This window comes from Ranitomeya variabilis, chromosome 4 (assembly GCF_051348905.1).
Source record: "Ranitomeya variabilis isolate aRanVar5 chromosome 4, aRanVar5.hap1, whole genome shotgun sequence".
Lineage (NCBI taxonomy): Eukaryota > Metazoa > Chordata > Amphibia > Anura > Dendrobatidae > Ranitomeya > Ranitomeya variabilis.
This window is the reverse complement of record NC_135235.1, coordinates 195500790-195514268: the sequence shown is the minus strand read 5'-3', so window position 1 is coordinate 195514268 and position 13479 is coordinate 195500790. Positions and strand designations below refer to the sequence as shown.

Sequence of the window (13479 nt, the reverse complement as noted above, 5' to 3'; positions counted from 1 at the left end):
GATGTTTCCACACCAGACTCAGTCCACTGCTTCCTCAGGTTCCCCAAGGTCTGGAATCGGTCCTTCTCCACAATCTTCCTCAGGGTCCGGTCACCTCTTCTCGTTGTACAGCATTTTCTGCCACATTGTTTCCTTCCAACAGACTTACCATTGAGGTGCCTTGATACAGCACTCTGGGAACAGCCTATTTGTTGAGAAATTTCTTTCTAGGTCTTACCCTCTTGCTTGAGGGTGTCAATGATGGCCTTCTTGACATCTGTCAGGTCGCTAGTCTTACCCATGATGGGGGTTTTGAGTAATGAACCAGGCAGGGAGTTTTTAAAAGCCTCAGGTATCTTTAGCATGTGTTTAGAGTTAATTAGTTGATTCAGAAGATTAGGGTAATAGGTCGTTTAGAGAACCTTTTCTTGATATGCTAATTTATTGAGACAGGTTTTTTGGGTTATCAGGAGTTGTATGCCAAAATCATCAGTATTAAAACAATAAAAGACCTGACAAATTTCAGTTGGTGGATAATGAATCTATAATATATGAAAGTTTAATTGCAATCATTACATTATGGTAAATAATGAAATTTTACACTATATGCTAATTTTTTGAGAAGGACCTGTATTTTTCTGGAGAAATGTGGCCTTATTTCTGGACCATAGTATTAACATAAAGAATTTATCTTTTGAAATGTGGCCTCCTGCTTAGGCCAAAATATTACCAGCACAGCATATTATTCTGCCAAAATGTGGCATTGTTTCAGGACAACGGTATTAGCACAAGAAATTTACATTTGCAAATCTGGCCTTGTGATTTACCACTGAAACACAGTTTTATCACAAATGATTTGGAGTAGCTAATTGGACTCGTGACTGCACCCCAATATTAGGCCTAATGATTTTTAGGTGGAAATCTTGCCTTCTTATTTGCCACTGAAACACAGTTTTATCACAAACAATTCAGAGTAGCTAATTCGGCCTCCTGGCTGCACCACTATATCAGGCCTAATGATTTTTACCTGGAAATCTGGCCTTCTGATTTGCCCCTGAAGCACGGTTTTAGCACTAACTATTTGGAGCAGTTATTTGGCCCTCCTGGTTTCAACACAGTATTAGTCCAAGTGATTTTTAATTGGAAATCTGACCTTCTGATTAGCCACTGAAACAAAATTTTAGCGCAAACACACACACAGTTTTTGCACAATCTACTTCAACGCTGGAAGATCAATTTTATACATAGGATAATTTCACTTTCAGCACTAGCACTAGCGCAGGAGCAACCTCTCTGCACTGTGACACTGAGCAAATGGCGCCAGCAAAACAAGATGTCTGCTTTTTATATTGCCAGGGACATTTGACTTTGGCAGCCAGTCATGACGTTGTGGATGCTTTCTGCGCCCTGATTGGTTGCCGGAATCAACATACATAAAATTAAAAGAAAAAAAAATGTGCCACTCCTGTAATCTCTTCAGATACTCCTTTAATCTCTCCACACCCCCTCTCCTCATCAAGACCCAGCCCTCCCCCGTCTCCCCTGCTCATCATACAGCACCACTATTCTAGCCAATCTCATACAAAAGCATTAGTGGAAATGCGATGATTTACCAAACTGTGACCGACTTTGAGTAAAAATGCTCGTGAAAGCGAACACAAATCCGAATGTGCTACGTTTGTGCCAAATTTGAGATTGGTGAACATTTTCCGAATACGTTCGCTCATCTCTAGTAATAAATCATCTCACACAATGATAATCATCTGATTATTTCTACCTCTTTATTCCTAATACTGTATTTACAGTCAACATGCTAAGTCTATGGCTTGTTATACTCTTCATACTGTTGTATGTGTACAAAACTATGTACAAAGGTGAGTCGAGAAATATTTGCACTCCGTCTTTACAGTATATTTTAATCAACTTTCAGAAAAGACAAATCATATTCAACACAATCTCCTTGCTTTTCAATACTCTTTGCCCATCTGTCGACAAGTTTTGTATTCCCTTACTAAAAAAATTTTTAGGCTTAGCTGCAAGCCACATATGTACAGGAGTATTCACCTTTTCTTTAGACATAAATATTCTCATTATGGCTTCTTTCAGGGGTCCTAGAGTTGAGCAAATTTTTCAAAATTCAGTTCCGATTACGATCGGCGGCGAATATTGCATTCGCAATATTCGTCAAACATCATTGGAATCAATGGGAGTAGAAATGACCGAATATGTTCGGAATCGATCATCAAACATTAATTCGGCATGAATAGGGTACCAATATGGCACAAATATGGCAAATTCAGATTCGACGACCAATTCCGAACTTGCTCGCTCAACTCTAGTAATATCCTGATGGGGGAAGATCGCTGCTATAGGGAGGAAGCTTAAACCCGTCTAAACATCCAGACCCTTATTCACGCTTGACTCCCTTGACCTTCTCCATCCACTCTCACACCCTTCTTCAGGATTAAACACTCTCTTCATACTGCACACAAAGTCTTCGATAAATATCAGCACCAGACTCATCCTCGGACAACAATAATAAAGAATCGCTGCACGCTGCTCTTCCTTCATGCGAATCACAAGTGGGGCAGCCATTGTTTCTCACACCTCACAAATAAAGTGACATAACAGACTCAAACCTTCCCAAGAGTGACAGTGGCCTCATACGGAAAGAGCTGAAAATACAGTGCGGCCAACAGACGTTTTATTTTTGACTCCTGATGAAACGACTATCCTGAAATAATCAGTCTCTAAGATAATCACTTATATTTGTTATTAATTTAATTTATTTAATCTATTTACTCTGCATCTGGATAAGCTTCTTACTATTGCCACGCTTTTTTAGTCATACAAATGGCCAATCTACATAAGAATGCAGCAATGTATCGAAGACTTACGATTCATTTTGCATTTGCTTCAACACAAGGTTTCTACAACTGTCCTTTGCATATGATAATCTTCGTGACATTAAATAGTTTGAGAATAAACTAAAAATAATTGGTAAAGTGATGGGGAAGCTTTACAAATAGAGTATTGGCCAACGTATGGTGTTATTTGGGCCCATACTGTATCACAAGAGGGAAACCACCAAATATAGCATGCATGACCCATGGAATAAGTCAGACCATGGGAATAGATTCCATGAAATCCAGAATAAATTTTGTTTGTCCAAGTGAAGTCATGTCCTTATTGTAGTGGTCAATGTCAGCAAAGTTAGAGAGGAGGGATGATGGCAGAGTTCTGAATTCAAAAGGTCTCGATGAACATAATGCATGGTTCAACATCTAGCCCAAGACTAAGCTCGGACTGGCCCACAGGAGAACACATGGATCCCCTTGATCCCTTTGAAGGACTGGCCACTCCACTTCACTATATGAACAGTAGTTTGCAAATTCACTTTGTTTTGCTATATACAGACAGAAGCAGCATTTGATCATTCATTTAAAGATGTCCTTTTACCCGGTCAAAAGTGGGACGTTTTTGCTCATTTCCGCTAGCTACTCCCCTGAGTATTCAATTTTTTTTTTTAAATCCGTAATATAGTTCCAGTGAGATATGAGCCTTTTTGTTTAGGGCTAATGATCTTTAGCAAAGGGGTGGTACTCACAGGTTCCTCTGGGGCGTGTCTTTAGACTGCTCACCATTATTACCAAGTGAGCAACTCTTGATTTGTAAAGACCATCAAAATTAGAAATAAATATAAAGGCCTATCCTATATCTCTGTATGGGGGATTTAAAAAAAAAAAAAAAAAACAGAATAGTCAAGGGAGCAGAAGTAATAAAATAAGAGCAATAACTGCTCACTTATGATCTGGTAACTGGTTCTCTGTAACAATCTACTCGGATTATTGCTACATAGAAGCATAGGTACATTTATAAATTCAGTTAATGCCATGTTTGCATGTAGCTAAAGAGTGGGCCTCTAGAGTCAACGCCACTGGCGGGCCCCTTGGCACCCCAATCTGACCATGCACAGATTGATTAGGTCACGGATTGTCACCTACATATACAAATAAAGACAGGGAAAATAGGGAACAAGAAGGAAAAGGTTAATCTTACATCAGTTCTCCTTTTGGCTTCTGTATTTTGCATTCATGTAATTCCTGCTGCTTTAGTCGGGAGAGTAAAGGATGAACTGGGAACATGTGTGTACATGTAAATATGAAGGAATGCATGACGTAAAAATCTGCAGACATGAAGAGACAGTGTCAGAAGATGTCGGAGATATATAAACTAGTGTAGTGACAGAAAGTCATAGACTGTATTCTGGTCTCTCGTTACTGTATAGTCTCTCTCCAGCCTGGAATGGCTGATTACTGAGACAATAGGCTACACAAATGTACAGTCCTCCTTTAGTTTTAGCTCCAGGTATAGATGAGCCTGTGAGGACCTGGTAGGTAACTTTAGTAACCTCTTAAGAATGAGCTTTTTTGTTAAACTTGACCCTTTAAAAACTAGAGAATTTTTCATTTTTGACACTTTCATTTCATCCTCATCTTTTTCCAATGGATATAACTTTTTTTTTTCTATCAACACAGCCATGTAAGAGCTCATTTTTTGCAGAAAAAGGCATTCATTTTGAATTACACCATTCATTTTGCCATACAATGTATGGAAAAATAGGGAAAAAAATTCCAAGTGGCGAAAAAAATGCAATTCTGTAATTATATTTTAGGTTTTGTTTTTACATTATTCATTGTGCAGTAAAAATTACCTAGAAAAAGGATTGTCTAGGTCAGTGCGATTACAGCGATCCCGAACTTGCATCATTATTTTTAAGTGATGAAAAAAAAAGTTTGGTCTATGCTACCATTATTTCAAGACTCATAACATTTTTTTCATTGATGGAGCTGAGTGAGGGTTTATTTTTTGGTGGTTAGCTGACAATTTATTAATACCAATTTTGGGTAGGAACGACATTTTTTTTTGTTTTATATTCTATTGTTTTTATGAGGATGAGGTGGCTCAAAAACTGCAATTCTAGAGTTTTGATTTTTTTTCCTCTTTACAATGTTTACCATAAGCAAGAAATTCAATATTTTGATAGATTAGACTTTTAAGAAAGCGGCAATACGGGATTTGAGATTTTTGTCTTTATTTTTAAAGGGGCAATTTTTAATTGGTATTTCTTTTTTTTTTTACGACATTTTTTCTGTTTCCTTAGAGGACTTAAATCTTGAATCATTTAATCCAGGGCTGGGAGTTGGGCGTTCTATGAACTGGCTGTGAAACTGGCAGCCGGCTCTCACAGAAAGTGCAGTGCGCCGTCTCCCAGTGAACAATTGTACTCGCGAGTACCACTGAAGCTCTGACCGCTAGGTCAGGGTGATGTCAGCAGTATGATCAGGTCATGTGATCATTCTGCGGACGTCACTTGCTGACGCTGCAGAGGCGGCCATTGGTGGTAAGTGCTCCTAAGGAGCTGAAGACACTGAAAAATTAGTGTAACGGAGGGCAGATTTAGTGTGGGGGAGATATAGTGTGTGGGGAGATGTAGTGTGTGGGGAGATTTAGTGTGAGGGGAGAGATGGGGGAGAATTAATGTGGGGGAGAGAGGTGGCAGAAATTTAGAGTAATGAGGGTGCAGTGGGAAAGATATAGTGTAACTGTGTAACGAGGTGTGGTGGGGAAAACTTAGGTTAATGGGGAGTGGGGAAGATTTGAGAACACAAGTTTGAGGAGCAAGGAAGGGACAGGTGCAGACACAATATGGGGAGTGGGGCAAATTTGAAGGTTTGAAGGCACAGTATAAGGAGCAAGGGGGAAGATGGAGGACAGATATTAGAAAATAGTATGGGGGATGGGTGCAGAAACAGTATGGTGAGTGGAAGAATTGGTGCGGACACAGAACAGAATGGGTGCGTATGCAGCATGGGGAGGGAAGGATGGGAATATATGTGTTAGGTGTCAAGATTCTCGCACTGTGCGGGATAGATCCCAAGCATCATCTGGTTCTGTGGTCTCCCATTCTGGTCCGGCCGCTGGGATTGCTGCTCAGTACAGACATCGGTCCCAGAGTCCTGCTCAGGCTCATGGTATATGTTTGGTTACTGCTGGCTCTCCTGTCAAGTCTATGGTAACCAGTGATATGCAGGTGCAGCCTTGCGCTCTGGATTCTAAGTCCAGAGAACACTCTGAGCATGTCCGTGATGTGCTCTGGTGATGTGGTGGCTCCGGATTGGCCCGCGGGCGATGTCACGGCCAGCTGGCTTTGACTATTTGGGGTGGAGGGGTTTAAAAGGCTCTCAGCGGCGAACATGGGTGCGCTAGTATCATTTATGTTTGGTGTGTGGGTGGCTACTCTACCACTCTGTCTGCTCGTTTGTGTATGTGTGTCTTGGCTCAGAGACTGTAGATGTTGGCAGGCAGGTTGCACACTTATGCGGTTTCGTTTCCTTGGCTCAATGCCTGAGTGTCTAGTCTGCTACATGCTTTGGGTGCTGGTCAGGCACAGGTTCAGTAATGTTCAGGATTGGGGTAACTAGCTGCTTGGCTTAGCATCTGTTTGGTACATGTGCGCAATTGACACAGTTCAGTTACAGAGCAAGCTCAACTCTTACGCTATACTTCTCTGTGAAGGTAACAGGGTATTGTACCTAGCATCATATGAGTTCTTTCTCTTGGCTTAGCATCTGCTTCATTCATGTGTGCGGTTAGCACAGCTTAGTTACAGAGCAAGCTCTCTCCACGGGCTGAATTCCCTGTGACATTTAACAGGGTGCAATACTTTGCAAACTTGGAGCTCTACCTCTCTGTGAAGTTAACAGAGCTAGGTATTCTGTGTCCTGTTCATACTGTGTGGAGTTAACACAGTGTGTTTAAGGTAACGTGTGCTGTTTTGTTCCGTCATTGTTCACACTAGCAGCAGTTATACATCTCTGCACGGTAGACCCGGGTTGCGATTGCACTTTAATTTATATTTTATTTAGTGCAATTCGCCAACCCTAACAATATGTGGACACAGTTTGGTGAGTGGGGGGAGGGGAATGGACACAGTATAAGTAGTGAGGTGAAAAATGTATATGGACACGTTATGGGGAGTAAGGGTGGTGGGATGGATGTGGACACAGTATGGAGAATTACGGGAAATACTTGAGGAGGCAGTATGCAGAGTGAGGTGGTAAATATATGAGGAGACACCATGGTTAGCTGGGGAATGTCAGAGGAAATGGTATCAGGAGGGAGGGGGAAATGCGTAAGGAGACTATTGATGGGAATAGTGTGAAGAGACAGTATGGGGGAGAAAAGTGTGAGTGGGCACAGAATAGAGACTGAATAGTGTGGGAGGTAGCATGGGGTGACAGTGTAAGGTCACTGCAAGGAGGGGACAGTAGGCCAAAGAGCCAGAGAGTGTGATGAGGGAGCACAGTATAGAGACTGATCCCTATAAGGGGGACAGTGTGGGAGGACAGTGTTAAGTGGGGGCCTAGTATGGAAAGGAGAGGGCAGTGTGAAGAGAATTATTTTTTATTCAGGAGCATTATCAGACACTGCTATTTTTAAGGGTATCATGTGAGGATGTGTTGCGGAAGACTGGATAAGATGGAAGTCTGCAGAGATGAGCTTTGGATGAGAACAGTCATCATAGAGTCTGGACAAGATGAAGAAAAGAGAACGACTCTAATCAGAGACAACATCATCTGTCAGGTACCTGGATGTAAATGTTATTTGTGATACTGACTAATTCTCATATTTTTATTTATGTTTTGAGCATTAAAATTGTGCAAGTTTGTGATGAGTCTGTAGACCTTCTATGTGACTGCAGACTTCTGAGTTCTCACAGTGCGCACTGCACGTTGTCAGGATTCTCTCATGCTGGCGATTTTCATACATGCAGTCACATGCCAACTAGACATGAGCGGTTTCACTCAATGAAAATTAATTGAGCGACGCCGGACATATCTAGTTGGATTGTGGCCACAAGTATACAAATCTCACACTTGTGCTGACATGACCGTCCACTCTTGCCACTGGCAAAGGAGAATCCTAAAAGTGTGCAGTGCACACGCTTTAAGAATTCAGAAGCCTGCAGTCACCTAGAGTAACTGCAGACTTTTATCTCAAACCTGGACAAGCCTTTAATTAGAAAATGAAACCTTGCAGCCAAACCTAACAGCGTGTAATATCCTCACTGTCAGGATTCAGCTCTGCTTGCAGGTTCCATCAGTTATCACATGGCCGCTTCACTCACATGCAATTTTCATACTTACTGTCATGTGACAAAGTACTTTTCTTCCTGCCTCTCTCAAGTTTTTCTTGAACATTGAGAGAGTTAGGAAGAGCAGCTCGTCGGCACGTGACTAAGGGTACCGTCACACCGTGCAATTTTCGTCGCTACGACGGCACGATCCGTGACGTCGCAGCGTCGTATGAGTATCACTCCAGCGTCGTAGACTGCGGTCACATTTTGCAATCACGGCGCTGGAGCGATGCCGAGGTTCGCTGGTAACCAGGGTAAACATCGGGTTACTAAGCGCAGGGCCGCGCTTAGTAACCCGATGTTTACCGTGGTTACCAGCGTAAAAGTAAAAAAAAAACGTACATACTCACCATCTGATGTCCGTCAGGTCCCTTGCAGTCTGCTTCCCGCTCTGACTGAGTGCAGCCGTACAGTGAGAGCAGAGCGCAGCGGTGACGTCACCGCTGTGATCTGCTCTCACTTTCCGGCCGGCGCTCACAGTCAGAGCGGGAAGCAGACTGCGAGGGACCTGACGGACATCAGATGGTGAGTATGTACTGTTTGTTTTTTTTTACTTTTACGCTGGTAACCACGGTAAACATCGGGTTACTAAGCGCGGCCCTGCGCTTAGTAACCCGATGTTTACCCTGGTTACCAGCGAACGCATTGCTGGATCGCTGTCACACACAACGATCCAGCGATGACAGCGGGAGATCCAGCGACGAAAGAAAGTTTCAAACGATCTGCAACGACGTACGATTCTCAGCAGGGTCCCTGATCGCTGCTGCGTGTCAGACACTGCGATATCGTAACGATATCGCTAGAACGTCACGAATCGTACCGTCGTAGCGATCGTAATTGCACTGTGTGACAGTACCCTAAGATGCGATTTCACAATGTGCTTGGGGGGTAGTGGGGAGCGCCAAACTGAATTCTTGCCTCAGGCCCCGGAAAATCTAGATACACCTCTGCATGTGTCAATAAAGTGCCTCTGACAGAGATTTAAAGGGACATGTAAATGGTTAACAGCAGAAATCTGAGATGAGCTCCGACACTGCAGTTTCAGACAGATGCTGGCAATATAATATAGGCAACAGTTACCGAAGCTCCTTAACCCATCCACACATGCAGACCTCTTCACGGGATATTAGTAAATGTTCTAACGCGGGAAGAGGTTAAGGTATAAATAGTAACATGAAGAAAGAGAGAGAGGAAGAGAGAAAAAGAAAGAAAGAGAAAGAAAGAGACAAAGAGAGAAAGAAAAAGAGAAAGAAAGAGACAAAGAAAGAAAAAAAGAAAGAAAGAAAGAAAGAAAGAAAGAAAGAAAGAAAGAAAGAAAGAAAGAAAGAAAGAAAGAAAAAGAAAGAAGGTTGCCACTGGAATCCCCTGCTGGAGCACCATCACTCTGCCGGTCTCCTCTAGGACAGGAAATTATGACATCCAGGCCACCAGTCACTTGACCCTAAAGCCCAATCGGTAGTTTCAGCTCTCAGGTGACTGGAGCTTGGAAAGTCATCACTCCCGTTGTTCTGGGGCTCTGGCAGATGCCGTCTATTACATATCCAGCCAGTGAATGAATCTGTCTGAATCTTTTGCATTTCGGCTAGTCTAGATTACTCTTTTTCAGGTAGTTTGCATACAGTGCTCAACACTTACAAAGCTATTTTTCTAAGTTATGGGCTCTCAGGATAGACATCTTAAAAAATATTACAATATGGTCATGGTTGGTGGTGCTCCAACCTAAAGGTACCGTCACATTTAGCGACGCTGCAGCGATCTAGACAACTATGCCGATCGCTGCAGCGTCACTGTTTCGTCGTTGTGTGGTCACTGGAGAGCTGTCACACAGACAGCTCTCTAGCGACCAACGATGCCGAAGTCCCCGGGTAACCAGGGTAAACATCAGGTTACTAAGTGCAGGGCCGTGCTTAGTAACCCGATGTTTACCCTGGTTACCAGTGCTAATGTAAAAAAACCCAAACACTACATACTTACATTCCGGTGTCTGTCCCCCGGCGCTGTGCTTTCCTGCACTGACTGTGAGCACTGGCCGGAAAGCAGAGCGGTGACGTCACCGCTGTAATCTGCTTTACGGCTGGCCGGCGCTGACAGTGCAGGAAAGCACAGCGCTGGGGGACAGACACCGGAATGTAAGTATGTAGTGTTTGTTTTTTTTTACATTTACACTGGTAACCAGGGTAAACATCGGGTTACTAAGTGCGACCCTGCACTTAGTAACCCGATGTTTACCCTGGTTACCAGTGAAGACATTGCTGAATCGGCGTCACACACACCGATTCAGCGATGTCTGCGGGAGTCCAGCGACGAAATAAAGTTCTGGACTTTCTGCTCCGACCAACGATGGCACAGCAGGATCCTGATCGCTGCTGCGTGTCAAACTCAACGATATCGCTAGCCAGGACGCTGCAACGTCACAGATCGCTAGCGATATCGTTCAGTGTGAAGGTACCTTAATGAAATATACCCTTCAAATTCCCCTTGACTTTCCTATTGGCAAAAACCAAAACAAAACTGTTTTTTATAGGCATGAATGTAAGTAGCTACTACACATGGTGTCAGATTAGGGTTATATCACTGTAGGCTCCAGACTAGAGAACTGTTGACTTGAAATTGGAATTCATAAAGTTTGGAGAATTTGTCCCAAAAATTTGATTTGCGTTGATCTTGTATGTGGTGAAACGCAGATAGTTGGGTCTTCAAATGAGAAAGAGTGAGATTTTGTGTTTCACTCATTCTGAGCCTCACTGCTGTTAGAGGTATTTGGCAGGTATTTTAGCGACTGTATTCTTGTCCCGATGGCTGAGTTCTATCTTCTTCACACTAGTCTAAAATCACCCTTGTGTTTTATACAACATCTGATAATCCCATTGATTGGCTAAGCTAGATCGAGTGATGTCACAGTTGTAGGGCATTATAGAGAAGCCAGCGCGGCACCGCAATAAAGCACCAGACACTCTCTGATACATCAATCATGAATGAAATGACACCAGGAAATGTTATATTTTTTTTGCAATCCTCGTGAAATGAATCACAAAGTTTGATCCTCTGTGGATTGATCTACTCAGCTCTACTAAAGACCCAATAATGAATTATATCATTATTATTATTTTTCGGGTCTGTTCACGCAAGCATATTTTTTATTAACCCATTATCTACCAATGTCCTTTTTTTGGGGACGCCTAATCTTTAGCTTCTAGCAACTAAGATTTTATAATTTTAATAACTAGGTCCAATTTTTTGTGTTGTGTTTGTAAAATGAATGTTTTCAAAATAGGAAATCATGTCATTGTCATTTTTAATTGAATATTGGGACGCCCTTTTCTGAAAAAGCGGTACTTGTAGAAATTTTGCAAATTATGTTTCTGATTCATTAGGACCCAAATCATTAAAAATCTGTCATAAAAAAAAAAAAAATGAAAATTGCTAATTTGTCAAGTAATGGGTTAAAAATGGACTGCACATGGACAGCACTCAGATCAATGATATGTAATGGGGAGGTACAGATGTGTAGACTTTTTTTTCACTGCTCGAATGTAAAAGATCACAGCATGCACAAGTTTCTTTCCTTGTGTCGTATGAGACTTTCCCATTGAATCCTAAAAAAATCAGATGCCATATGGAGTTACAGTATTGCATCCAATTTTTTACAGATACAATGCAATTCTGTAACAACGGAAACTGTAAGTGGTCTTATAAATTGCTGATTAATAAAAAACATATATGGCGAGTTCAAAGCAAAAATAATAAAGGAGTAAAAATCACCTTTGTTATCTCGGTGTACTATATCCATTATTTGCTAGCTTTCTTTTACAGTATGACGAATTCTGCCCCCTTCAATTTGTTCGACGTCCCCCATAGTTTAGGAAGTGCATCAGATCCCCAAATCATTAATCACGAGCTGATAACTCAATGCTGTGTTAGAAAGATCCTTTTTTTTCCATGGAGACACAATCTTTAAATTCCCCCGGGATAAGTATCTAAGGAATGTTATGTGATCCTTAACTAAAGCCCGGAGATGATCTATGCCCTGGAGAAGGTGCAGTATCCGACGTGGTAAAGTGACGCTGCCTTGAGAAGCAATCGAGAAGAGTAAATAAATCCTGACCCAGAATAAATACCGCTAATACACTGAAGTCTTCAGATTCGACTTTTGCGCAAGAGTTAAGGCAACAAACAATGAATGAACATTAATAAGGCACAGTGGATAGATACGCCTCACCTCTCAGGATCTGGATAGGAGCATCGTGCTGTGGCTGCCTCGTTCCTAGACCATCTATGTACCTGAGGGAAATGGCAGGTGGAAGTGTTGCAGCGTGACAGGTGTACGACGATTATGTCATACAAGGAGAGTGACTGTGCAGCTCCCTACTGGCACTAGAAGTCCTATAATTAGAATATTTTGTTTTCCATCAATACCGTGAACCAGTGTCAGGTTTCAGCATTTCTTATCTTTCAGTGTATTTCTAGATTTTCTAGAATAAATGTGTTCGTCAGTGTATTATTTTTACTTTTTCCAAAAACTCACGGGCCGATTAAAGAGCAGACTTACTTACACGTCTCTAAACTTTCAATTTTGATATATCTGGCTGCATAAGGTTTCCCTATGCTACAAATTTACAAAAGAGACTAATGACGCCGCCATTGCCACTTTATTATACACCGTGTGCAGAATTATTAGGCAAGTTGTATTTTAGAGGACTATTTTTATTATTGATCAACAACTATGTTCTCAATCAACCCAAAAGACTCACAAATATCAAAGCTTAATATTTTTGGAAGTTGTAGTGGTTTTTTTTTTTGTTTGGCTATGTTAGGAGGATATCTGTTTGTGCAGGTAACTATTACTGTGCAGAATTATTACACAACTTAATAAAAACCAAATATATTCATATCTCACTTGTTTATTTTCCCCAGGTAAACCAATATAACTGCACACAATTTAGAAATAAACATTTCTGACATGCAAAAACAAAACCCCCTAAAATTAGTGACCGATATAGCCACCTTTCTTTATGATGACACTCAGCAGCCTCCATCCATAGATTCTGTCAGTTGCTTGATCTGTTTACGATCAACATTGCGTGCAGCAGCCACCACAGCCTCCCAGACACTGTTTTCCCTCCCTGTAGATCTCACATTTTATGATGGACCACAGGTTCTCTATGAGGTTCAGATCAGGTGAACAAGGGGGCCATGTCATTATTTTTTCTTCTTTGAGACCTTTACTGGCCAGCCACGCTGTGGAGTAGTTGGAGGCATGTGATGGAGCATTGTCCTGCATGAAAATCATGTTTTTCTTG

The 13479-nt window shown here is 41.8% G+C and overlaps 1 protein-coding gene across 1 annotated transcript in view; it reads right to left on the bottom strand.

Annotated features, from left to right (window-relative positions):
* LOC143770179 (galactoside alpha-(1,2)-fucosyltransferase 2-like) overlaps positions 1-12524 on the bottom strand; it is a 61916-nt gene extending 49392 nt beyond the window's left edge. Inside the window, exon 1 of the mRNA XM_077259538.1 lies at positions 12399-12524. The gene's annotated coding sequence lies outside the window, so the exon portion shown is untranslated. The remainder of the gene's footprint in view (positions 1-12398) is intronic.
* Positions 12525-13479: the final 955 nt, after the last annotated feature.